Source organism: Lissotriton helveticus, chromosome 9 (assembly GCF_964261635.1).
Source record: "Lissotriton helveticus chromosome 9, aLisHel1.1, whole genome shotgun sequence".
In the NCBI taxonomy this organism is placed as follows: Eukaryota; Metazoa; Chordata; class Amphibia; order Caudata; family Salamandridae; genus Lissotriton; species Lissotriton helveticus.
This window is the reverse complement of record NC_136070.1, coordinates 1,228,355,185-1,228,382,606: the sequence shown is the minus strand read 5'-3', so window position 1 is coordinate 1,228,382,606 and position 27,422 is coordinate 1,228,355,185.

Below are 27,422 nucleotides of genomic sequence, written 5' to 3'. Positions count from 1 at the left end.
CGAGGGCTACCCGGAAGCGCCGGAGCTGGATTTCTCGGCAGGAGAAATAGGCAGCTGCTCGTTCTCAGCGCGTCAAGAAGGCGGGGCTGCGCCAGCGGGGTCTGCTCTGCTCTGGGCTTCGGCAAGTCTGGCTGCTCCGATCTCGTCACCACCGCGTGTGTTTGCATAGGGCAATATCGGTAATATTTATACCTTTAAGGTGCCGAGATTGACGTAAGGATGGACATAGATACGTCAATAAGGATGTCATACGACCAGGTCATTAGCACATTCTTTTGCTGAAGTTCTCGGTGAAATCAAAACAATGGCCGCAGGGTTTTTCCCAGGTCTGTCATAGGTTTGATTTGTTTTGAGAACTCCGTATGCCTTATCAGGGGCTGGAGGAATATCGCTTGTCTAATTAGATGGCAAGCGTTATGACCTAATCAGATAACACGTTCCTGTGCCGTAGTGTGGCTTTATCAGATAACGGTTCCTGCATCATGGGGGTTTTCTGCCTCATGGGATGGCTGCTAGTTAACTTGTTAGTTTGTTAACCAGAATAGGGTCAGGAATAGGGGGATCGATACAGAACCTATAGGAATACATCACAGTTTGGTGTAATTTCATTCAGTCATTTTTGAGAAATTAAGGTTAAAAAATATTGCATATTCGGATGGTTGGGTTCGCAAGAGTCTCGCTGGAGCACCAGTTTAAAAACCGAGTCTTCTGATTGGTCCAGGGAGCTTTTTTCCCTTTGGCCATGTTGCTCCCACAGGAGTCAGACTCCTGTGGGAGCGAACACTCTGTTTGGCTGCCAGCAACATTAGAAAAATGTTGTTGGCAGCTACTACAGGATTCGGGGACTTACTCACCTGTCATGAACTTTAAAAAAAATATGGTACAAGGGGTTCAGGCGCCAGGCGGGGTACCCAGATGGACACCCCCCTAAGGGCTAAAAAAAAAAGTGGCACATTTTGCCACAATCCCGTATGAGTTCCGCAGGTTTGCGTAAAATTTAAACATGGCTCGCGCAATTTTATAACATCTATATGGGGAGGACGGCATCAGTGGGGGATCCCTCCTTAGCCCATTTAGGGCTCCAGAGACCACATACCCCGGGGCTGGGTATATTTAAGGGGAGGCGGGTGCACAGTCCCCCCTCCCTGAGCACTTTTTAACCCTAAGAACCTCATCCTCATCCACTGAGGCATGACCACTTTAATTAGTCATGGCTCCAGGGACCCCATCTCCCGGGTCCCAATGTATTTAATAAGGAGGGGGCAGCTGCGTGGCCCTCTCCCTGAGCCTTAAAAAGACGTTGAGGACGCCATTCCCCAGGGCTGTCACTTTAATTAAATGAGAGGGAGGCCATGCAGCTCCCCCGCCCGAGCCTTCAATGGCCCCAGGGACCCCATCCCTGGCGGCCGGCTCACTTCCTCTACCCTGGCAGGCCCACACCAGGACACAGTAGTTTCCCTGCCCACACTGCTGTGGGCAGAAAAACATGTTTGCTCCCATCTGGTGGGAGCATTTTCAAATCGCCTGCCAAAGAGAGCAAACACCAAGTCTGTTTCCAGCCGGCGAGTGCTTCGAAAAATGCTCCTGTCGGCTTGGTGCAGACTTCTGATCTGTTTCCCTGTTTCTGATGTGGGCAGGGAAACAGAACAACATATTGCTCCCGCCTGGATGGAGTATCATAAATAGCTGCTCACTGTGAGCAGGAGCAATGCTGACTCCTGCACCATGCATGGAGCCGGATTGTGCCCTGGGGCTTACCCCATGACCCCCAATATTTGCTTGGGGTATGCACTGGCGCACCTACTTATTTAAAATGTAGGCCCAAGGGGATGGGATTCCCAGGGCCAAAATAGGTCAGGGGTGAGTGGCCACACGTCTCCCTACCCTTTTACAAAAGTGGGCTGCCCCGGGGGATGGAAGACTCGGAACCCAAATAGGCTTGGGGAAGGGGTCTGTGCTGTCCCCGGCTCTTTTAATTACATTTCAGCCCTGGCCAATTGGGTCCCCTGGGCCTAATTAGGCTCAGAGAGGGGGGCGCGATCCCTCTCTTTATTATTTACTTGATCCCCGGGGATGGGGTCACAAAAAATGGCCGCTGAATTGCAGTATGGTGTTTAGGATCATGTAGTCCTACTTCAATGTGTGGGATAAGTGCACTGCTATTTACGTATGGTGACAGCAAACGTAATTGACACATGAACAAGGAGCGGGCAGCTCCGAAACCCATTGCGCATTTTCGCTGTATTAAATAAACATTCATGCTTAAAGAATAGGGCTGCGGCTTGTTTTCGTTGAACGAAGGAACAATTGAGTATATATATATATATATATATATATATATATATATATATATATATATACACACACTAGCAGCCCGTCCCGACGTTGTCCGGGTATGAAATAGAACGTGTGTAATGTGTGTATTTGGCAAGGGCAAGTTATTTTAAAATCTCGCGGTAGACAAAAATTTTTGTTTCATTAGAATAGGGACGGAAAAGGCCCAGCTGCAGCCCTGGTTGATGTTAGCAGGCGCGTGTAATTGGTGTAGTGATCCGCCGCCTGAGCCCGGCTACAGCCCTGGTTGATGTTAGCAGGCGCGTGTAGTGTCGTTGAATGAGAGAGTTATCAGCCGCGGGTAAATCCGTTTAATGAGAGAGTTGACTGACAGCGAGTAGGAGAGGCTGCAGTAATTGTCCCCGCAGACACGCTCATTTGCGTGTTCCCCCGCTTGAGACCCAGATGCAGGCCTGTTTGATGTTAGCAGGCGCGTATTCCCCCGCTTGAGACCGAGCTGCAGCCCTGGTTGATGTTATCAGGCGCGTATAATTAGTGTACTGATCTGCCGCCCGAGCCCGGCTAGAGCCCTGGTTGATGGTAGCAGGCGCGTGTAATTTCGTTGAATGAAAGAGTTCAGTAACAGCGCGCAGGAGAGTCTGCACTAACGTTACTTACCAGGCCTCCAGGTGAACGCGTTTGTCATGCCCCCAGCACACGGCCATAGCAGATGATCTTCTGATTAATGTACGACCCACATGGCATGAAGGGCGGAACGTAGCACACCCCTCCAGCGTTCCTCACGCCCCCAGTGTGCCCCTTGATGCGGCGCAATTGCGTTCACATGGCATGAAGGCCGGACACACGGCCCCAGCGTTTTGCACGCCCCCAGAGTGTCACGCCCCCAGCGTGCCCCTTGATGCTTGTGGATCAGGAAGAGGAGGACATATAAAATACCAATTGTCCTGTATACTTTGTTTACCGTCCTCTCCTGACCAGTTGTGTACTATAATTTGTCTAAATGTATATATCATCTTGAATATGCTCACCAATGTGCTACCACAGGGGGAATTTGTGTTCGGCCGGGCTTTGCTCCGCCGAGAACACATCACCGTCACTTTCCACTGACCTCTGCACCGGCCGGGCTTAGCTCCGCCGGCCCGGAACCACCACTCCCAGCAGCCCCGCAGTCCGGCTCCAGGTGACGCTGCTGCCCTGCCCATCAATCCACGCCAGGAGGCGCATAAAGATCAGTGCTGACCCTCAACCCGCGAGGATGCGCGCGGGCTAAGCCCGGGCAAAGGGCGGGCCCTCTGTGGCCCTCCGAGGCACGAAGAGGACGGGACGGGGCCACTCCCCCTGACTTCATCACATTGCTAAGATACCATTTTTCTGAACTAACTGACAATTTGGCAAGGGTTTACAAACTGGACCTTAGCTGTAAATTCTCTAAAACCTTCGACTCTCTTGAGGCTTTATTATAGCCTAACATTACACACCCCATGATGACTCATAAGGGGGCGACCAAGAAATCAATCAGCCAGAGAGGCTTGAACGTAGGGCCACAAACTCTAGGAAGGCCATCTCCGTCCACCGCCATCATGAATGATTCTGCCACTTCTAGCATATCCATTGATCAAACGGCCGACCCTACGAATGGTACAGCGCAACATCTTTTGCTGTTGGATGAGTTAAATTTCCTCCGTAAATCAAGCTACGAAACTGTGGAAGCTAGAAACGTAAGCACAAGTTCTTCCCCTTGCCACGCCAAACGTCCCAGTATGTCAACCCCAATCGCCAGTCCTCTGGTACAAATTCCCCAATCCTATGCCAAAACACCACACACTACTTCTCCTCTATCCTCATTTAGTAAAAGGAAGTGGGATGGGGCCAAGCGCATAGGGAATAAACCAAAACAACAACAAACTGTGTTTTAGCTCTCCACTAACTGCGACTAACACCCTTCTAAAATTGGAAGATAAAATAGATCAATGGATTACCTCTTTCAATGCAAACTTTCTGGCCCAGATTGAACTAATGGTTGGCTCACTCATCTCGCCATTAATTGCCAAAATCGCCACCCTAGAGGATAGGTTGTTGGGAATGGAGAAAAGCATTAAGGCCAACCTAACTTGTTCTGAAAATTCTGTAACATCAATCTGTTCCAATCCACCTGGTACTAACAGCAACAACCAATCTCAACTATTGGTCCCTACCCTTCCACCCCCCAATGCACCTAAAGTCAACCATAAACCGGGTCCTTTACAACGTACTGCTATAAGAGTAGAACCAAAAAATAACACAACTCACATTCAGCTACCCCCGGAGGCTGCACCCTTTGTGTGTGTTCTAGCAGGAGTTCCAGTAATTAAAAATGGAAAAATTGAGCGGGAACAAGACTTACTCAATAAAGTCATATACTGGTTAACAAAAAACAGGCCCTGGCCCATGGGTTTTGATGGGACCATCATATCTGTTAGAAGAGTGGGCTGGTTAGGCCCCTTACAAAAAGACATTGATGGTGACCTTGTTCTTATAAAATTTAGAAGCAGCTCAGTCGTTCCCTACCTGCGATCTTTGTACCCCTGTGAAGGTGTTGGCCCTATATCCATCTGGGACTTATGCGACTTTTATCCAAGCAGGGTACTCACCCCTCAACTAAAACCAAGGGTAGAGCCAGCACACATGAAGCGCAGTAACTTCCGTGCACTGTGTGGTCATGGCTTTTCCGCCTCCAACCACCCTGTAACAATGTACATCGGCCATGGGTTTGAGTAATCACGAATGCAACTATGACGCAAGGAATTTATTTACGTAACATGGACAAATGTTTTATCTTTATGCCATTTTGTGTTTTTGTATGTAACTCTTGTCATGAGTGTTTTTAAATGTATGCTTTTATGATTTTTAAACAATAATCGAAATAAGCTAAAGAACAGATAGAACTATGCCTTTTTAGTTCTTAGCTTAGTTAAATTACGATTTCCAAACTCACCGATACCTTCTGTAGGAGTACTAATTATGTAAATGGTAACTGTATGTAATGTCTGTTTTCTTTTTTATGCATCATTTATGGTCCAACTGGGCCGAAATAAAGATTGGAAATTGGAATTGGTGTTAATACATTTTTGTTACCAATAAGAACCAAAATTGTCACTTGTGGATAAATATTTAGGATCTATGTACAGAATAATTCTTATACCTTGACAAGTAAGGAACTAAAATTAATATAACTTGAGTGCCGGGAAATTGGATAATATATATACATATTACCACCCTATTTCCCTTTTTCTTAATCCTGAATATAGATTGCTCACACATTTTAAGTGAGAAGGTGATAGGAGGTGATGGAATTGTTTGAGAATCTGTTGTAGTATATATTGATCAAAGAAAAACCAATGAAATTCATCATCTTGGTTCTGTTTGTATCTGGAAATTTATATGGAAAGTGAGATTATAGTCTAATATGGTTACTGCTATTTTTAGGACAATGTCAATGTAAAGGAAAGGATATACTAAATGCCTACTATCAGCATTCAGAATACTGATCGAGCGTGTTGATGATAAATACATGGTGACTGAGATTTGTTAACAACCAAGTGTATATATTAATATTAGTTTATCACGTGTTATTATAACCCATATACTAGTCGCAGATTACGTATCTTGGATATGAATGATTACAGAAACTTGTGTTATGAACATGAATGACCTTGAAGAAATTTTGTTGACACATTTTGTAAGCAATATAAATATTTATAACAATAACTAATGATGGTATTGATCACGTTATAAAATGCAGAGGCATCTCCCACAGCAAATCAAATTGGGTGAGAAGATGATGTTGAAGGAAGCGAAATATTGTATTTGTATAGGGATGTAATTTTGGATAATGATCCAAAACAAGTTCTTTGCTTGATTTCTGTAACAAAATTCCTTTACTTGGTATTTATATGATTTTTTTGTGTGTGTCAAGTGATGTCATAGAAAACACCCTAGATTTAAGATAATGTATTTGATATTGCTGTGGAATTAGATGTTTTTTAAAATTGATTATTTTAGGGTTTGTAATGTGGATGAAACGCATTGGCTGCCAATGAATTGAGTGGATATAAAATTGCAACTGAATTTTGATGCATAAAAGAGACTAAAGAATATTTTTTGAAATCCCAACTTGAAGAAATAGTTTTTCTTTGAATGCAGTGCTATAAAGGATGAATTTACATAATGATGTTAAGATTAATACTGGGTGCTTACAAAGTTTTGTAAATAAATATATCCACACTCACACATATATGTATTTATATTTAGGTTTCTGCAGACCTACATTGAAGAATTATGTGGACTCCATAAGATCTTCTTTAAAATCCCTTGCTCTATCACGGATTCAATCATTGGGGTGGGGTGATTACAGCCACTGTCTCTGGTAAGAGATTGTACTGGGGCATTTGGGGATAATCTGCATTCGATTTGACTGTTATTCACACTGGTTCTACACCTTTATGTAAGAGATTTGTAAAGTGGGACTGTTACTACAAAGAGTGTTCTGGCGCTACTGCAGGAAGAAAAAAGGACAGAACTAGGGGCAGGAAAAAAGCCAGGTTTAAAGTTTTTTCCGGAACACGGGTGTTGCCTTATGCACCTGAGAGTGAATGGAAACTTGTTCCAGCGAGAGGGTCCCAGAAAGGAGAGAGATCTGCCCTCTGCCCGTGCCTTTATAATGCGGGGAACTATAGCTAAACAAAGATTTTCAGAACAGAGATTTCTCTGGTCCGGTATAGGGCTTCATTCTGTCTTGTAGATAGCTTGGACCAGTTTCGTGGAGTGCTCTCTGGGTAACAAGCAGTATCTTAAAAGTAATCCTCTTCCTGATCGGGAGCCAATGAAGGCTTTGAAGAAGACAGGTGACATGGGAATTACGTGGGAACCCAAAGATGATACGTGCTGCTGCATTCTGGACTAACTCCAGCCTATCACTCAAGTAATTGGGCTATTCCATTTAAGACCATTCCAGTATTCAAGCAGTGAGGTTTTTTAAGGCTTACATCACTTGCTGGATAGCCTTACAAGATAGGAGATAGAAAAATGTCCTAAGTACATGCAGGAGGGTAAAACCAGAGCTCACCAGCGAGTTCACTTGGGGGCGAAATAACAGTTGCCCATCAAATTTGAAGGCCAGGCTTTTTACCTCCTGACTTTTAGATATCGGGGGAGGAATCCTTAGGCCAGAAAGTCTCCCATGGTGTCTCGACCCCTGGACCAAAAAAAGGAGCTTGGTCTTCCCGGCATTACATTTAAGTTGGGTACTAGATAGCCAACTGAACGTTGCAGTCAGACAGTTACAAATGTTCTCACCTGGGAGAGCCTCGCCCTTCCCCCATAAGAAAAGGAGTTGGGTGTCATCTGCATATGACACAATTTATGCCCCAAAGGGTTTATTTATTTATTTGAAGAGTTTTATATAGCGCTGGCTAGACCCAGAGATATCAGAGCGCTTTACATAAGGAGTGGTTACAACAGAATACTGTTACATAGTTACATAATGTCCTAGAATAAAAACATAGTATGGAGAAAGACGTTATTACAAAAATGCATCTGTTACTAGAACATACGAATAAAATAGAAACAGGTCCAATGAGCAAGGATGGTAGAGAGGTAAAAGTAAAGGGTTAAGAGTACATAGCAAGTCAGGATGACCAGCAATGGAGAAGAGAACATCCCTGGATACCAAAAGTCAGAAGACAAGTTGAACAAAACAAAGAAACCAGTGCTGGACTTCATTACTGGGTGGGGCAGAGAGTTGGAAGTGGACGGGGTGTCCCACCAAGCTGAAACACGAAGAGCGCGGTGAAGCCGAGCAAGAGGGCCAAAGACCACACCAGAGACAGAGGGAGCTGGCTAGTGGCAAGGAACAGTCCGGAGCCCACCAAAACAGCAAGATGGAGTCACCAAGGACTCGGACCCCAAGAGTTACAAAGACAAGATGGCGAGGCTGCGTGAATGCAAAAAAATTGACCAAAAAAAACAGAGTTCAAAACCACCCCAAAAGCAGTGCTGAATGGGGAAGGCAGCAGCTTGGAACTGGAGGGAGGCAAGGTCGAAAATCGCTGCTCTCTCCCAGGTAAACCACTGCAGGAGAAGAGAGCGCGGGTGTCCAGGCAGCAGTCCCGGAAGTGAAGATGCAACAGCCAGTCAGGAGGACAAGCAACCCGGGAAGAAAGGAAGCAAGCTCTGTGGTGCAGGGCAGCAGTGCTTTGTGGCTTTCACCTCTGCACACGCGTTGGTTCTTGTTCCAGCGCAGCAGGATGACCGGCAACCTCATCTTCGATCTGGAAAGGGAGTTGATGGCTGGAGGAGAGCAACCACGCCAATTCCCCAACAGCCACCACGGAAGAAAGAAACCCCTCATCAGGGCATCATCAAGAAGACAGGGGAAGAGGGAGGCATGCAGTAGAGGCGAGGAGAGACTATGCCAGATGCCCGGCTGGGTAGGTGATGGCCACAGCGGCGAAACCGAAGCAAATCTCCCCTACAGCTGTCTGGCAGCTCCACTGGGCATCTGCCATGTTTGCTCGGGCTCCGCAGCCTTAAAACAATGATCCCGCAATCCACAGAAAATCTCGAGCCGATATGCGGGAGTTTGGAGAAGATGAAGACAGCTGTTGAGCAGGACCCCAGGTGAGCAAGAGGGTACGGGGAGGAAGAAATCGGGGCATTTAAGGCAAAAAGACAATCCCTGGCCGGGAGCTCCCGGCTGGAGCTCCTCATCCATCGGCTGGTTCTACCAAGGAGTCCAAGGGAGTGAGATAGTCATTAAATAGAGTTGGACTCAGGGCTGAGCCCTGTGGTACTTCTACCCTTAGTTTACGGGAGGCAGCAGAAAAAGGGTTGCACCATACCTCTTGTCCTCGTTCCTCCAAAAATGAAGCAAGCCACTACCAAGCCAGCCCTCTAAACCCCATTAAATGTAGGCGAGCTAAAAGGATAGGATGGGAGATGGTGTCGAATGCTGCCAATAGGTCGAGTGAAACCAGCAGCGCTCTTTCACCCCTGTCCAGATTGAGGCGACTGTCTTCAATTAGACATGTGTTTTACCAGAGAAATCCCAGACTTCAGATTTTACAGATTCTTTCAGATCAGGAGGCAAATCATGGCTAGTCATCATGGGGATCATGGGAAACAACCCAATGGTGGTTCCCTGTTTGTTCAGTTTAAATTCTACATCTTCGTCATTTCTCTGCAGCCTAACACCTTGCAGTGTCCAATAGATCACACAATTCAGTTTATTAAATAGGTTCCTGCCCATTAGATTGACTAGACTTGAATCACTCATTACAAACTGATGGTTCTCCTCAAAGAGACCTTTCTTGAAAAGGAGTCTTGACCACACGGGTTTTACAATCTGTTGAATTGCAATGCCTACATCCTGGACTTACTTTCCCGAGAGGAGACGGTTTGGGACTTCCGCTGTCCCGAAAGTAGAATGGGTAGCGCAATGGTTGATCAAAAATGACACCTGGTGGCCATTCAACTCACCATCTTCAAATGGGCTACCTGACCTAACTCCTAGACTGTGCCAAGTAGTCAGTCTTCCTCCCCTCTCAGGCACCATCATTGTGACTGACCAGACTCCTAGTCTCCGGAAGTGGTGACGACTGGAAATAGGTTAAAGCTGCCATTGTTCTCAAAGGAATTCGGGTTGGCTGTAAGGGCTCGATTCACAGCAAACCTCATGTTCCCCATACCTTGGTGTGCCACCAGGGCTTGTGGCATCTGCATCATAGGAGTCTGGGGCACACATGTGGGGCCCTGCATTTGCACATTCTGTATTGACATCAGAATCATATTTTGTGCTTGGCCATCATCTGACTTTCTGTTTGCTTTAAGCCAGCACTCCCTTTTCCAATGGCTCAATTTGTTACAATAGTGCCAGAGGTTAGACCTCTTGAGGGTCACCACATCTATCCCTGTGTTCAGATCAATCAGCACACCATGACCTCTACGTTGAGGAACACCGTTCCCATTATGCGCCATCTATCTTCCACCATGGAATTCTACTCCTTGCATTCTGTCACCAATGCGATGATTGTAACCTGCATTACCCATGTACTGACCATTCGGAGATCCCTTCTGTGCTAATTGTGTCTGATCCAACATGAACTTCTCCTTAATCTTTTTCTGCTTCATTTCCAATTCATCACTGCCATACTTTGCATAGCAAAGTTTTTTATCCAGAGGTTTAATCTGCCAACAGATAACATTTGGTGGATATGAGAACTAATCTTGGGTTGCAACCCAAGAACAAACTAGGACACAACATTGCTCATGGCTGTAGTGTCTGAATTTATAGTAGGAATGCACTGACTCCTTAGCTTCTTGAGTGGTAAGATTAATCTGTAACCAATCAATCGCTTTCTTTGGGACCTTAGTTTTTAGAAAGGTTATTACCTGATCATACTTCAACATGACATCAGGAGATGGACTGTACCAACACCTTACACTCAGCCCACAGATCACTTGGGACCACAATATCGAAAAAGGTATTCATGTTTTTCCACAACATTTTCAACATCTTATCAAACCATTCAATTTGAGTGTACCACAAAACAGGATTCTCTATCAATTTTGGAAATTGATTAATAAATGAAGCTAGGTCACTTTAACTCCAGGGATATGCATGTGCCCTTCTTCAATTACCTCATCCAAGGGATAAACGCTAATGTAAGGATCACTCTGGTTAGTCTTTTCTAACTGTCCTTCCTGAATCTTCCCTAACTTTCTTTTTCTGTTCTCTCCGATCGCACTCATCTATAATCTTCTCCTGATTACTCCATTACTGTAAACGGATCACTAGCTCCCTTTGAGATGCTTTCAACCCAAGAGTTCTGATCCTAGTTAGAGTATCATCTCCTTTGTGTACCCTAAAATTCCTTTGCAAAGTCTGACTCTTAGATAAGTCAGCACCAAACTCAGCGGCTGCCCCTTCTAGTATTCCATAGGCTTCAATACTATGTCGAGAAACTTCTTCACATAGGAACCTCCTCTGGTATCTCTCTACATACCTCTTATCCATATTTCCTTTAATAAACACATCCAATTCTATATTTACCCTAATAACATATATGGGTCTTGGTGTGACTTGTGCTTCAGGGCTATCATTAATATCCACTGTCTTTCAACTTCCACTTGGTGTTCCTTCTTACCGGATATGTGCACCCATTTCTATAAATTCACTAACACTTAATGTACCGGTTATTGTGAACACAGCAGTTGTGCCTGGTGAAGTAGCACCTCCCTGTGTATGTGGAGCACACATAATCGCTTTTGAAGGCAGGACTGGGGTGGCAGTAGTGATAGTTGGAGTCACTATTTTCGTGACTGGAACAATAGGAGGTGCTTCTCCTGTTTGCATTTGATCCTGGTCAGTAGGCGCACTCAAATTATTGCCAATAACTGGTTGATTTCCTAGAGCTGGCAGATCTACACAATATCGAGGTGGTTGGGAAGCCAGCAGCTCCTCCAAAAACTCATCACTAGAATCCCAATCAGTGTGTACCTCAGAGTGTACCTATTTTGCCCCCTCGTGTCCTTTCCTCTTCTCCGGTTTGGGTTTTGTCAATGTTGGGTACATCTGCACGCCCTCGATCATATGTTTCCACCACACCTGCTGTTCAGCATGTCACTTTGCATCCATCCAACTACAAACCGTCCTTTTAGCTTGGTTTTGATATTTATTTTTGTCTTTTGTATGTGTGGCATGCTCCCGAGCATTTGAAGCCTCATACTCTGCTGGTCTAGGTGGGGACTTCATGCCATATAATACTTGCCTCAAATTTTCTGTTTATATCCAAATTGAAGGTGCCATATACAGGAAATTGCAAAGACCCTTCTTTCTCCGTGAACTTGTTCCATTTTTCCCTCCAAATGCACATGTGGAGCCTGACATTTATTGCCATGTAAAGACCTGACATGCCCTCAGGAGGAGCTTCTTTGCCCTCATGGACATGCACTCAAACATCACCCCTAAGAAAATTTTCTTTGCTTTTGGCGTATCAAAATTAACACCTTCAGTTTAAACTAGGGACAGGTGGAGCTGGTGGAATTTGATTCTGTGGAATTACGGAGCATTGCATTAAAATTCTGTGAGATTCTGTGAAATTACACAACAGGGCAAAGTGGACATCTGGCACTATTTTCTTAGTGCAAAATGCACCCTTGCATCCAAAATTGTATGGGTGGGTGCATTTTGGGATAAGAAATAACTCTGCCAAATACCAAATGCACTGTAGTGCAGTTTACTTGGTGCCCTTACATACTTCGCAGTGATTACTGCACAGTATGAAAGGGTGCAGACGGGTATGCAGTTTGCACTGCTGTGAATACCCCTCGGCACCCTTACATACTATGCGTTAATCACTGCAGAGTATGTAAGGGCACCAAGGGGTATAGAATACACTGTAGTGGACTCCTCTCTAGTGCATACAGTTACTAAACAAGGCCAGAAGAGGGAGCTGTTCTTCTATGTTTCAAAATCACTGCAGATAATCTGCAGTGGTTTTTAAACATAGAGGGACTGCTTCCTTTACCAGCACTGTTTAACAAGCATTTGCAATGCAATAGGTCTTGCATTAGGAAAGTTTGAGATATTGGTAATGTAAATGACAAATTTTGTATTTATGTTTTGGTTTTGAAAATAGCTAAATTAATAGCTTTGTCATTTACAATTCCAATAGTTTTAACTTTCGCAAATGTGACACCTAGAATATTTGTAATGCAATATGTGTTGTCTTTACGTGACTTAGATGTATTGATATTACAAATAACAATGGCTTTTATTTTTTTAATAATTAATACTTAAATAAAAGGTATTGTAATTTTTTTTTTTGAAGAGTTTTATATAGCACGAACTATACCCGAACCGAATCAGGTATCAGAGCGCTTTACATATTTTCCAGTTACGTTACATGGGGACACACTTTCATTTTAGGCACGAGGAGATTAAGTGATTTGCCCAGAATCACAGGCAGTTTTGGCGTCGTTACCGAGACTCGAACCCAGATCCCCAGGTCCGAGGTCGAGCGCCCTAGCCGTTAGGCCAACTCCTCTCCGCAATAGCTTAAACTTTTGTAAATAACTTTTGTGAAGATTATGTTCATTGTATTTTATTGTGACGAAAATCTAAGAACAGAAGTGAAATATTAACATCTTTTTGTGACATTTGTAATAAAGCTTGAAACATTGAGAGAACATATTTGAACCAGTTGTTGTTGAATGGTTGCACAGATTGATGCTGTAGTGGCGACGAGTGATGCTGTGGCGTTGAGTGATGCTGTGGTAGCGCATAGTGATGTTGTGGTGCCCCTGAGTGATGCCGTGGTGGTGCTGAGTGATGCTGTGGTGATGCGATAGATAGAGGGAGGGAGGGCGATAGATAGAGGGAGGGCGATAGATAGAGCGAGGGCACTAGATAGATAGCAGTATGCCTGGTGGATAATGATTTGTACCACTGTCGTTTCAAAGCTTAAGACTAATTAAATCCATGTGAACACCAGGCTTGTTATTCTAAGCTGTCGCTCAGACGTTGCATAGAGAGCAGTCGGGACTTACTCCAGGGGGTGGTAAGGGAATTGGAGCTCGCATTCAGTGACAATCGTGTGATCACACTCAAACTCACTCAGTGTGCGGCTGATAAATATCTTTTCATGTGCACTGATTCAAAGGGGGTTTAGGATAAAACCCCTAAAATGTCTTCAAATGTCTCTGGGTATGCAAAGTGTCACACAAATGTGATAATGGAGAGCTGTCCGCCCTCATCACAAATGTGGGAGGGCTGGCTCTGCACAAGTGGTTCACAAAGAAGGCCAAATAAAATCAGACCTGTGGGAGGATGTGGAGTAATGGTCAGGGGCTCCCTACACCTCCGCTAGAGCACTCGAAGTGCGCCCCGTTGCCCAGGATAACACACTTGCTCGGGGACAGGCACCAGGAATTCCCCACGCCCGGTCGGGCACATTCCACAAGACATGTACGGTTTACTTTTTTTTTTAACCCCGTAGTACTTACACTGTTACTCCATCCCCTTAGATACCTGTGGATGCCCCCTCTCCCCTTAAACCCGATCCCATCGTGACACAACAGCTCGAGGCAACAGGAAATTAAAGCTTTGCATTATGGATGAAATCGACTTCATCATTGGGCCACAGGTAATGAATTCTAAACACGGGAGACGGGATATGAGCGATCATAAGCAGGCCAGAGGCATTCCTCTTGGCATGCTAGGAGAGCTTCAGACTGCCGGCCAAGCGCCTAGACGCAATGCAATACTCGCAGGAAGATCTGAAAGGCAGGGGTGCAGTTCTGCAAGATTTTATTCTCATTGATCATACATTTACTCACAGCCTCGGGAGACCCTGCCACGAGCCTTCTGCATTCATTTCTCACACGTGTAGGCACCGCTTAGCATGGCAAGTCCTCTGCTGGATTAAATACGTGGCTTCATTACCACACTTTTTTTTGTTCCTCTAATAATACAAGGTTTAAAGACACCGAAAGAAGGATGAAGTTGCGCTTAATCCCGTGGCTGACACAGGACTCAGCTCGAAGCGCCCACTTTTCTAAGCGCCTCACAGATCCAAGCGCTACACCTGGTCCTCCACACCCACCTCATTTAGAAAAACAGAATTGGACGCATATTACGCTTCGGAGAGACAATCTCCATGGCAAGGATACAACAAGGCGGTGCTTAGCGCGGCCGCGCCAATCCGCTGCAGGCGGGACAGGAGGCGCAGCGAGGCACCGCCCACCGGCAGTAGAAGTCTAGCCGGGCAGAGGCGGGCGGGCGGCCGGATAGTGACGGATGCCGTGCGCAGACACCAGGGATGCCGCACACGGACACCAGGGCTGGCGCGCGTGGGACTCTAGGACACCCCGCACCACTGACTGACACCGGGACTCTGCGGGGCTGATTACAATGCGTCCCCGTCTTCGAACAGGCCAGGTGATGCAGCGGAGATACCAGGGGAGTCGTGACAAAAGAGCCAGGTGAGTGGGGGGGCTGTGTGCGTGCGTGTGTGTGTGTGCGCGTGGGGTGCATGCGTGGCTGTGTGTGTGTGCGTGAGCGCGTGGGGGGGGTTGTGTGTGTGCGTGCGTGCGCTTGTATGTGCCTGCGTCTGTGCCTGCCTGCCTGCGTGTTTAGGTGGGAATCTGAGGCAGGGGATGTGCACGGCGCCGGCCTGGACGTGCGCGTCCACAGACACCAATTGCAGCGCGTGCCTGACCCCTGTCTCAGATTCCCAGGAGACGGGCAACTATAGTTGTCGAGCCGGACAATGCTTCGCATTGTTCTCCAGCTGGACCTAAAAACCAAACACTGCAGATTAATTCCGCTGGCAAAGCGGCAGAATTTATTAGTAATTCCACATTACGAGAGTAACGCGAAATTCCAAAATTCCTCTGATTCCGCCAACAGAATTAATAATTTTGCCCAGGCCTAATTTAAACAAGTGGCAAGTGTCAGCAAATCACAATGTGATGGCTAGAAATGTCTGTGCCCAATCTTAGCATGGCACACCCTATGTTGACTTTTCACAGTGCTGCAACTGCTGATGTAATGAATGACCAGTCCCAGTGAGGTACTGACCATTACTAGTGTGGCACACTATGACATAGATTGCAGCACCTCGTAACAATTCTCCCTCCTTCACAGTTATCTTTGCAATAGCAATATTTTACAAACGTGAAACAAAAACAAATAACTCTTGTCTGTTCCACTAAAGAAATTCAAAGCTATCACTCACTCAAGGGGATAAACAGGGAAGAACACTTTCCACACATTATCACACATAAACACACACACACAATTGAAACCTTGATTAATGGGAAATCACCCTGACAGTTCGTCCTCTGCGCAAAAGAATGTACCAACACCAATCACTACCAGTAGATGCTCACCACAGTATTTTAATAGTTCCCTATCTTATTTGTGCCGCTGATGGAACCTTACAGATCAACACCACAAAAATTAACAGACAAGTTAAACCACCATATACTTAATATCTAACCTAGGATCTTGGACTGCGACGAGTCCGACAATCAACGTCTTAGCAATAAGCACATATGCATTTACTTAAACAAGCAAAAGAGAGCCACTTTCATTCTACCATCCAGCTTCACAGCCTTCTTGTGCTCAAAGGGAACATCACACTGAAAGACACACAACATCACCACAAACAATGTAAAGCTTGACAACATACAATTAACAGCACATAGCCTTCCTTATGCCCACTCCTCGGACACAGCAACTGCTTTCAGAACTTCCCAAATGCCGTCAATGCTCCAAATTGGACCTGAGCAAGTTCTATTGTTACTGCTGTATTTTCCAGCTCATTACACTTCAGAAATAAACCATCCTCTGCTATGAATTGATGCAGCACAGTTTCCTATACCTACTAGCTCTTTTGGAGTGACCAAACAGATTGTGCCAAGTGAATGCATCAAGTAACAAAACAACTATTTTTTTTTTAATCCACCAAGATATATCAGTTACAAGACAATGCAAATCATTATAAGGTACAGGATGCAGAACAGAGGAAGTATCAGTTCCAAAAAGGAAATACCCTAAACAATCTGAGAATAACAAGAGTTAATCTTAAGCAGAAGGTGTCAGTCTGAAGTGAACTAAATGAAGGTTCAAGGACAGGGAAGAGCCTAACTCAAGAACTAATAATCAAGGATCAAATCACAGAGTTATGGTAAGGTCTTCACTCAGCAAAGTCCAAACAGAACTCCACTTCAAGGAGTGAGGGAAAGATCTGCAAAAATTGTTCAAAGACACACAGTGAAAATTCCTCCCACCTGCTCCTCTAAACTCAGAACAAGCAAGTTGCACCACCTTCTTGGAACAGGTAAACTTCCATCGTTATCATCGCACATTGCTGCGCGACCTTGCATGTATCAGCGGTCTGGAGTGCATGTTCAGGAGGGAGACATCCGTTACAACGCGGGCATTGCATCGCAATGCATTTACATTGCGGTCATTACAATGCAAGTCGTTACAACGACTTGCGCTGGATGGCGCTCTAACCTAAGGAATAGTATGATTTACTATTCCAACACCTTCCCTACTGTACGTAGACTGGAGTTGGAATAGTAAATCATACTATTCCTAAGTCCAGCGCCCTCCAGCGCAAGTCATTGTAAAGACTTGCGTTGTAACGAACGCGATGTAAAATACCGCTTTGTGAATGTATGCGATGTGACGTCATACATTCGGTACAGGAGGACCATTCTCATCCGCACGCATGCTGCAAATCACAACAGACTTTCAATTAGTCTATCTAACGTTTCTCAAAGACATCAATGAACAGCTCTTCTAACTAACGCAGGCTTTTTTGCACCTGCAAGAGAAAGAGAAAGAGAAAATGCGAAAGCACATTTCGAAATCAGGCAAATGTTGAGAAGAAAATTTGGTTAACACAGACACACTATAAGCTAATGATTCTACTTCGATTACACAAGGTGTGGATTCTTTTATACCTATAGGACCATACATTAACACTCGGATTAACAAATGATTAATAAAAATTATGGAGCATACCTTTTCGCTGCTCCAACATGGTGCAACTGGAGCAGGGCCCTAATCTTATGACATGTTTACAGAATTCACAGAGTGCTCCTCGTTTTATTTGTGACTGTGTCAGTGACACATGAAGCATCATCGGTCATCATCATGGTGCAGTAGTAATGCAACATCTTATGCCTTGGTACCTTGGTGGGGCCTAAGTTAGGGAAACGGCAGGTAACAGCAGCTGGAGTGAGTCTCTGATCAGGGATGTGACCCATGGTGCCCTGATGGGCAGAATAACATCCAAATGCTGACCACCTGTAACAACAGGTACACATGATTATATTGGGTATGTGCCTGCTTTTGCTTATTTTTCACTGATTCTTCACAGGTTCTTCATACTGTTAAGCCCAAATTGTTAGAAAAAGCATCTTTCATTGTAGTATGTCTTTGAGAGATATTAGTGTTTAGCTGACATGGACTTTTTTTGCAATAAAGATAAAAAATATCCAAGAACATAAGAAAAAGGAACATTTTTATAAAATCTAAAATAAACTACTCAAAACTGACCTCCTTAGCTTTGACTGTGTCCTAAGTACAGAAATTACAAAATATATGTTAGGACAGCAGATCTGTGGATTAAAACTTGCAGATGTGCAGGATTGGACTAGTTTACGTTCTGCGTGCTGTTTAAATCTAACCCCTACCTGAGCATTATCCCCTTTCATAATAGTATTTATATATGTTCTTCCTTTAAGTTTATTCCACGTTGGAAGCAGCCACTTTCTGTGGCGTTCTAGAATGAGAGGACAAAATGAGATTGTATGCAAAACAATTCAAATTTTGTGTCAGAGGGTCTGCTCCCTATATTAAATTAATATATACCTGAGTCCATCTGGATCCAATCCTTGCAGCTTAAAGAAAGAGTATTTTGTTGGATAAATGTTTCCTTAAATCAACCTAGGAACATCTCCTTGTTCAAACCACTGATTTAAATGGGAATATTGAAGTGCTGGTACTCACTGCCCAGAGTACCTCTTTGCTCACGAAAAGTAGTAGTACTCTATCATTAAATGCATTGCAGCAGTGCTTGGAAGGGGTGGTATTCTTCCTTTCAAATTAAAGAAGCCAGGTAGTACCATAGAGTATCTGCTCATTTAAAGCACTGGACTGCAAATTCTGCTGTAGCTTCAATACAAAAGAATTAATAACATAACATTGTGCCGTTTTGGGTTTGACAAAATACTCTATATCTTCCACAAAGAGAGTGCCATTTGATTACTAATAAACAGGAGGTTTAAGCGGAGAAATTGTAATGGGGTAAACCAAATCTGATCTGCTGTTAAGGTTGAAATTGATGTAGTTAAAAGCTGCCTGAGACCAAAGATTTAATTTTGTTTTCAGCCCTTAGGATACCTCTGACCATAACAGCTCCTAGACCTTGCTTAGTCTAGAGTTCCTGATCCTAACCCATAACTTCAGAAAGCCTGCTTCACTGCCACATCGTAAATTGAAGCGTCAATTGGAAATGCATAGTACTTTGTAAAATAAGGAAAATTGCAGGATCCGTACTACATCGGGCTAAGTGAGGCATTAATCTGGAAAGGCTTCGAATCCCTATCCTATTTTACGGAGTAACTCACCCTTCCATCTATTGGATTAGCCCAAAGGATGGACAGAAATCTTCCAAGACTATTGAATAGCGGCCACCAAACTTTGGAACTCCCTGCCTTCCCCATCTCCAATGCGGACTCTTTTCCAGCTTTCAGAAAGCTGCTGAAAACATGGCTTTTCTCATCCTAGTTGGCTGTCCTACGCTCCTCTCTTTACCCCGTCTGCCTAACACCATGACACCCTCGGGTATAAGTGTGCTTCATAAATGTTATCCTATCCTAACCTATAAAAGGCATAGATCAAAGAGTTCAACTTTGATTTAATAGAAACATGATAATGAAAACCCTCTTCACACTGAACAACACACTCACATGTCTATTGGGTTGGACCTGCTCTATTGCTTTGTGCTAAAATTTACAAATCCTACTCTTTTAACGATTATGTAAAAAAAACATTTACATCTACTTTAAGGTGAATGTGACTTATGTTTTTTTACCTATGCAAGTTGATCAGTGACTGTTGGAGTTATAATCTTGTTGAGGCTGGCAAGACAGGCATATTGAGCTCTCTGGACAGTTTTTGATGGAAATACAGCCAACATCTGAAGTGATGCTTCTAAATCCCTAACATACTAATTAAAAAACAGGGGCACAAGAATGCAGACTTACCTTAACATAAGACTGGTTTTAATTTTTGGTCCAAGAAGGGTATTATCCACAATTTTGAATCTTCACCACATATTGTGGTAGAGTTTGTGTATAGTCCTTAGTAAGCCAAGAGGGGAAACATCCTTTACAACGCAACTTTTACCACGCAGTGCCTTTACGACGCAACTTTTACAACGCAAACCATTACAACGCATTGCGCTGGGGGCCCTCTAGGATAGGGAATAGATTTAATTTACTATCCAACACCTTCCCTAGTGCCCACAGGGACTGGAGTTGGAATAGTAAATTAAACTATTCACTATCCAGCGCCCCAAAGAACTATGCGTTGTAAAGGTATTCGTTGTAAATACCGCGTTGTAAAGGCATGCGTGGTAAAAGCATGCGTTGTAATGTCATACAACCAGCCAAGAGACACCCCATAATGTACAAGTCTAAGCAGTAAAAGGCACCTACGATCACAGTCAAAGGCAGCACAAAAGCCTACAAAGGAGGCATACAAGGCTTCCGTTGAATCGATTAAACATTCTAGAAAAAGCGACAGTGCCATCAACTTACCAAATGTACCACAGCCCAGCATGAAACTGGTTTAATAGATGGGATTCATTCCTGGCCTCGTTCGCAGGCTTCTACAATCTTTGGGAAAATCTGTATACTTTGCCTCAACATTAGTACGCCTATATTTCTTGGATAGGGGGATTAACCTGTTGGTACTAGTTGTGGTATGAAGCCCCTCCATGATGTCTGAAAAGGACCCAGAGCGCCAAAACGTAGTGGCCTATTCCCAAACTGCATTTTGTAGTGCATTGAGTAGTAGTACAATAGAACCACTCACATACTACAAAAGTCTATTTACAAACCTATGTGTGAAGGTCTCTGCCTTGCATACGTTTACTGAGTTGGGATCTTGTAGTAAATATGGGTGCAGTGGGAGAGGGTCTCAAAAATGGGGAACATTTACAACTACATAGGTGGAGTTTAGACAGGAATAAGGAAGGTTTAGTGAGGATTAAGGAGGGATTTTTTTGGGAGGGACTTGCATCCACCTACAAAATAGTAGGTCTAACTAACTGCACGCCTAATACTACTGCAGTCAAAAACGTCTCAAAACATTTGTAAATGTACTCCAGCTCAAACCTGTGGTAAGTCAGCACCACACATGGCCAACCACTGGTACTGCAACTCTCCCATAGAAAATAATGGAAGCTGAGACTTAAAATAGAATCTCGTGTGAAATAACTTTTAAAAATAAAGTTATTTATTTCAACACTTAAAAAATATATATGAATTTGATATTGTGTTAAAAAATTATATATAAATAAAAATGCATATTTCTTTATTATAAAATATGTTAATATTTGTTAATTTACAATCAAATGTAACTTATTTTTTAAATGCTACATTAACTTAAATGAAGTGATTTTTTAAAATAAGTTTTAAAAATAACAATCTTAATATTCTTTAAGTATATTTACATTAAATAGATAGTTAATTCAAATTTAATTCAAGAGTGCTGTAGCATTTTTATTTTCTATAAAATCAATTCACATTATTATTTAACCTAAAAACATTTTTACTTATTTTTTAATGTTTAATACACTTTTTAAAATTCCTCCATACTTAACCATGAAGGAGATACCGCTGAAGTGATGGATTCCTCTGTCTAATAGTGAAAAGTTACTAGTATTTGATTTGCACTCATGAATTTGGCTTCACCCCCTGTTTCAGGGGGTGGAGTCATGTAAGTCTACACTTTGGAGTACATTAACACTAGAAAACAATGAATAGCCATAAGTAGTACATTTACTACAAAATGTAAGAATACATGTACATGTGTAGATTTACTCATGTGTAAATGTACCTTTGTGAATAGGGCTCACCAGTGCTGGTTAGAGCATTAGTTTTTCTTTTGATCTCCACATCCCCCTTTGCACCGTCAATTAAATTACTCACACTTTGATTTTTGGAGCATGTTACTACATCATTGCTATCTAGAGTTTGTAATAGCTCAACCTGGATGTCAAATGTACTTGATTGGTAAGTCAGGGCTTTTGCAGTGGCATCCTATGATTCTTTCACTATCAGTAGATGAATTGTTGCTCTTAGTGTCAATGTTTCTTGCCTCAGGCCCCGGTTGCGATACACCTTCAAGGTGTGGCAGTCCAGAGAAACTTTATCCCAGTCTGCATTTCTTTGCAACATTTAAAACAAGCATTTGCAATGCAATAGGTCTCTCATTAGGAAAGTTTGAGCTATTGTTATTGTAAATGACAATTTTTTTATTTATGTGTTCGTTTTGAAAATAGCGAAATTAATAGCTTTGGCATTTACAATGCCAATAGTTTTAACTTTCGCAAATGGCACACCTATAGCATTTGTAATGCAATATGTGTTGTATTTACGTGACTTAGATGTATTGATATTACAAATAAAAAGGGCTTTTATTTTTTGAATAATTAATACTTAAATAAAAGTTATTGTAATTTATAATGGCAATAGCTTTTGTAAATAACTTTTGTGTAGATTATGTTCATTGTATTTTATTGTGATGAAAATCCAAAAACAGAAGCTAAATATTAACATCTTTTTGTGACATTTGTAATAAAGCTTGAAACATTGGGAGAACATATTTGCACTAATTATTGTTGAATGGTTGCACAGATTGATGCTGTGGTGGCGCCAAGTGATGTTGTGGTGGCGACGAGTGATGCTGTGGCGTTCAGTGATGCTGTGGTAGCGCATAATGATGTTGTGGTGCCCCTGAGTGATGCTGAGGGATGCTATGGTGATGCGATAGATAGATAGAGTGAGGGCGATAGATTGATAGAGTGAGGGCGATCAATAGATAGAGTGATGGCGATAGATAGAGTGAGTGTGATAGATAGACAGATAGAGTGAGGGCTATATATAGACAGATAGATAAAGTGTATCTATGTTGCATTGAGTAGAGTGTAAGTATGAGGTGTGTAATTATATGGCACTGAGTGGTATTGTGTGGAGTGTATTTACGTTGCATTGAGAAGATTGATGCTGTGGTGGCACCGAGTGATGTTGTGGTGGCGATGAGTGATGCTGTGGCGTTCAGTGATGCTGTGGTAGCACATAGTGATGTTGTGGTGCCCCTGAGTGATGCTGTGGTGGTGCTGAGTAAAGCTATGGTGATGCGATAGATAGAGTGATGGCGATAGATAGAGTGAGTGCGATAGATAGACAGATAGAGTGAGGGCGATAGATAGACAGATAGATAAAGTGTATCTATGTTGCATTGAGTAGAGCATAATTATGTGGCGTGTAATTATGTGGCACTGAGTGGCAATATAGGGAGTGTATGTTGTATTCAGTAGAGTGTAATTTTGTGGCATGTAATTATGTGGCACTGAGTGTTATTTGCAGTGTATGTTGCATTGAGTGCATGCAGTGTAATTATGTAGCATATAATCATATGGCACTGAGTGGTATTGTTTGGAGTGTATGTTGCATTGAGTGCAGTGTAATTATGTAGCAAATAATTTTGTGGCACTGAGTGTATGTTAAATTGAGTGCTGTGTAATTGTGTGGCGTGTAATTATGTGGCACCTAGTGGGATTTCAAGTGTATGTTGCATTGAGTGCAGTGTAATTATGTGGCGTGTAATTATGTGGCACTGAGTGGTATTTGGAGTGTATGTTGCATTGAGTGCAGTGTAATAATGTAGCGTGTAATTATGTGGCACTGAGTGGTATTTGAAGTGTATGTTCCATTGAGTGCAGTGTAATTATGTGGCGTGTAAATATGTGCCGTGTAATTATGTGGCACTGAGTGGTATTTGTAGTGTATGTTGCACTGAGTGCAGTGTAATTATGTGGAGTGTAATTATGTGGCACTGAGTGGTATTTGGGAGTGTATGTTGCATTGAGTGCAGTGTAATCTTGTAGCATATAATTTTGTGGCACTGAGTGTATGTTGCATTGAGTGCTGTGTAATTATGTGGTGTGTAATTATGTGGCACAGAGTGTGATTTGGAGTGTATGTTTCATTGAGTGCAGTGTAATTATGTGGCGTGTAATTATGAGGCACTGAGTGGTATTTGGAGTGTATGTTGAATTGAGTGCAGTGTAATTATGTAGCGTGTAATTATGTGGCACTGAGTGGTATTTGGAGTGTATGTTGAATTGAGTGCAGTGTAATTATGTGGCGTGTGAGGGTGTGCAGAGTGTGAGGGTGCAGTGTGTGTGAGGGTGCAGTATGTGCAGTGTGTGCAGTGTGTGAGGGTGCAGTGTGTGTGACAGTGCGGTGTGTGCATTGTGTGTGAGTGCAGTGTGTGTGAGGGTGCAGTGTGTGCGAGGGTGCAGTGTGAGCGAGGGTGCAGTGTGTGCAGTATGTTGAGGGTGCAGTGTGTGCAGTGTGTGTGAGGGTGCAGTGTGGGCAGTGTGTGTGAGGGTGCAGTCTGTGTGAGGGTGCAGTGTGTGTGGGTGTAGTGTGTGTGGGTGTAGTGTGTGTGGGTGTAGTGTGTGTGAGGGTGCAGTGTGTGTGAGGGTGCAGTGTGTATGAGGGTACAGTGTGTGCAGTGTGTGCAAGGGTGCAGTGTGTACAGTGTGTGTGAGGGTGCAGTGTGTACAGTGTGTGTGTGAAGTGCCCACTATGAACTGAATGTATGCAAGCACAGGTGTACAGGATCTGGTAGTCCACAAGGCATGGCTCTTTGTCACAGAGAGGTCACTAACCTAGGTAGGGGTAAGGCCAGTTTTCCAACAATTAATCATGCTTGGGCCCTAGAGAGCACACACGCGTGAACTGGAGAGTCACGATTCAGTACATGAAGGATGATTTTCAAGGGGAATGACTGTTCTTGTGTGGGCTAGACCTCCTGAAGTGCAAAGTGCTTTTAGAACCTCAGAAGCCTCCTACCCTCTGAATACCTGCGAGTCCTAGGAAACACAAGCGCACTGTTTGCCTCGTCTCCTACTAATGGCACATTTCATACAGATCTTAGACCTGCAAACCTGTATATAAAATGTCACTGTGTGAAGGGGGAAGGGGGCAGAGCTTCGTGGCGAGATCTCCCTAAGAGACAATCTGCCCTGCACCAAGCGTACTACCTCTAACCACACACACAAAAAAAGAAAAAAAAGCAGCCAGGACTGCCATAAGTATTAAAGTAAAACAGGGTAAAATGCTGTGAGCCACGGGAGTCTGACTTCTAAACGGTTGATCATAACCCATGCCCTCTCGTCAGTCCTGGGTATGCTTACAGAGCCGCAGAAGAACACACACTGTTAGTGTCTGTGCAAAGCGCATTACCAGCACACTAATTCAAGCAAGTACTGGCGCTGTGAATTGCATGAGAAAATATTTTGAGGGAATGGGATAACAATACCAAATTTCCATTAGTTTAACCCCTGGGTGACCCTTGGCAGGGCTGCAGTCTTACCATGCGCACTTACCTCCATATTCTGCTCCACTCATGGACCCCCTGACATGCTGAACTAGCTTATTGCACGAAGCAGCCATGTGTCTCCTCTGCAGCGCCCGTAAGGAAAGAAGACAATGATCTAAAGCCCAGCGTCCATGAAGCGGCCGCAATGTTAAAATAAAAGCCCTGCGGTGTCCATAAGTATATAAACACAATTTGTACAATTTAAACAGCAACACGAGCGGAAACTCAGGAAGCTGTAAAAATGTATTAGGAGAAGAGGGCGTGGCCAACCAAGATTGCCGTGTAGACGTGACTCCCTACTGGTGCTGAGTGGAGAATGAGCAGAGGAGGACTCCCCGTTGGCCAGCGCTGAGACAAAGGACACGAGGGGCGGGGCCTGTAGAGCCGGCGATGCGAATTCCGATGAGCGTGGCCTCGCTTCTGCCGAGAGGTGTAGCAGACGTGGGAGACTTACTGAGTGCCGAGTTGAAGCAGCAGACCCAGAGAGACTGAAGCGGTGGCACGGACAGAGGAGGTCAGGCAGAAGACGACAGGAGTGGAGGCGGCCCTTGACCCCGCTGCCACGCCTTGAGCTATTGGTGAGTGCGGGGCTAACGGCGGCCGTCTAGCACGGAGGGATTGAAGGCCTACAGACCACAGCCGTGCCCGGTGAGTGGGATGGGGAGGGAGGGGTGTGTGTGTGTGTGTGTGTGCGCGCGCACGTGTTTGGGTGTGTATGTAAGCCTTGTGTGTGCCCGGTGAGTGGGGTGGGGGGGTGTGTGCGCACATGTGTGTCTGTCTGTATGTGTTATCCACTTCCTGGCAATGTAGGACAGGAGATGTGCACGGCGTGTGGATGAACGTGCGCGCTCACATGGGGAAATCGCCTGCACGTGCCCATCCCCTGTCTCACATTCCCAGGAAGTACATGACAAAAGATGCTTCGCTGTACGCAGTGCTTCGCACTGCTTACACCAGCTCGACCTAAAAATAGACCACTCCTATTTGCAATTTGAGAACACATTCAATGGTTATCCCGTCCTGAGTATGAACTTTCTGGTAGACAAATTGCTAGATGCAGTTTGGGTTAACTAACCAGAGGTCTGGATGCCTCCTTTCTCTTCCAAACTATGTGAACTGTTGGATAGAGTACCTTAAGGCTCTGCCCTAAGCCCTACCTTGTTCAATGTTTACATTACACCATTAGCGGTATTAGCAGAGTCTCTAGGAGCTAAGGTAATCTCCTATACAGATGACACCCAGCTTCTCTTCTCCTGTGGGAAGGGAGAAGAGTTTGCTGGGGAGGCAATTAAAAACTGCCTCTCTAAGGTGTTTCAGTGGTCGGCCATTAATCAGCTAAAAAGTAATCCGGATAAGACCGAGATTATGATCTTTGGCTCATTTTCACCAGACTCATCGAGATCCTTTTGGCCAAAGGACGGTCCCCTCCCAGGCCCTCAACAAGGCTCAGTAAAGAACTGATAAGCGTGGCTCAATTCCACCCGAGTGACTTACCGCACTCTCCTATAACTACCAAGTAATAAGTCAGCCGGACAGTGGAGAAGAATAAACAGGATATTTTATTAGGCCACAAACTCCCATATGAGAGGGCCCTGTCCGACCTCACCCCTAAGAGTGCGCCGAGAGGATTGCCTCATCTCATCACAGCATTACATTATAACAGGATACAGTGGGGTAAAACACGCCCATACTGGAAAAGTACTGGACCCCTGAAAGAGCGAAAAATGGCCTCACACAAGAAGCATCTGCACCTGCGATGGCAACATTGCTTATCTCGGCCCAAGGCCGCGGAGCCAGGCCTCAGCGTCTCCAGCACACGGGAACATCACAGATTAGGAATTTGTTATAGTTTCGATCACAGTTAGCCAAGAAACGAAAACTGCTGCGTACA